This window comes from Glycine soja, chromosome 18 (assembly GCF_004193775.1).
Source record: "Glycine soja cultivar W05 chromosome 18, ASM419377v2, whole genome shotgun sequence".
Lineage (NCBI taxonomy): Eukaryota > Viridiplantae > Streptophyta > Magnoliopsida > Fabales > Fabaceae > Glycine > Glycine soja.
The window spans coordinates 22,763,712-22,764,861 of record NC_041019.1 but is presented as its reverse complement, the minus strand read 5'-3'; positions in this window follow the sequence as shown (position 1 = coordinate 22,764,861).

Genomic DNA, 1,150 nt, shown 5'->3' with positions numbered 1-1,150 from the left:
AAAAATATATTTAAATCTAAAAATTATGTGAACCAGCCAACAACCTAGTAACAAATTGGCATTGCAAACTTTGAGATAACACAAAAATGTGAAGCCTTGTTTGAATTAGCTTGAACTTGCTTAAAGGAAAAGAGTGAACAAAAGTTTCTTATGATTTTACTAAAATTCATTGTTACATAACTAGTTACAATACGCGTTGTGACTTGAACTAGAAGCAGACGAGGAAAACAAAGACTTGGGCACCTGGCAACCTGGTCCCAGCTTATGCAATTGAAATATTCCTGAAGAAATGACAGTTCATGATTTTTTTAGTAGAAAAAGCAAAATTCTTGAGAACAATGTAGTATGAATTTGAAACACCTCAACTTAATATTTTTAATATTTGGTTAAAGTTCAATTTGACCTCCCACAATAGGATCAATGTTATCATTACGCTACGCGTGTTAACAAAATATCAAGGTTTAAGTGGCACTAAACAAGTTGAATGGTACCAATAAGTAGTTGATCTAAGTGGTACGGGACTCTCGATCCCCTTAAGTAAGATTTTGGATTCGAGTCTTGTGGATAGAAAAAATGTGGTTGAGAGGGGAGAACCCTACTAAAGGTGGTCAGCTAGGTTTTTCGATAGAAATTAATCATCTACAAAGCTGGTGAATACTTCGTACCAATAACATAATAGTCAAAAACAAGTTGAATGGTAAGAGAATAGTTGGTATGACAAGTGATGGCATCATATTGACATATATGAAGGAATAATAGAACCTATAGCTGTTAGTTTCAACTGTATTTTATTTGGTTTGTATTGCAATTGGTGGTTCCACAAAAGAATCTCCTCTAATGATCCTCGTAATTCACAGACCAATATTATAGCCAACAAAAACTTGTAAACATAATTTTTAGCTCCAACGGTAACATCTTAATACAGTTCAGGATAGGGAGAACCAATGGTTGACTCTACCATATGATAATGTTTGACACCTATTTCTATACCTACAAAAAAAGGGTCTCAGATTATATAAATCTAGAGGACTAAAAGTTTTTGTTTCTTGAAATAATCAACAACCAAGTGATGATGAGAAAGTCAAGGGATGCACTTTAAAACTAGTTCTATGTATTCCTCCTTCACCAGGGGAGTTTCTACTTCACAACT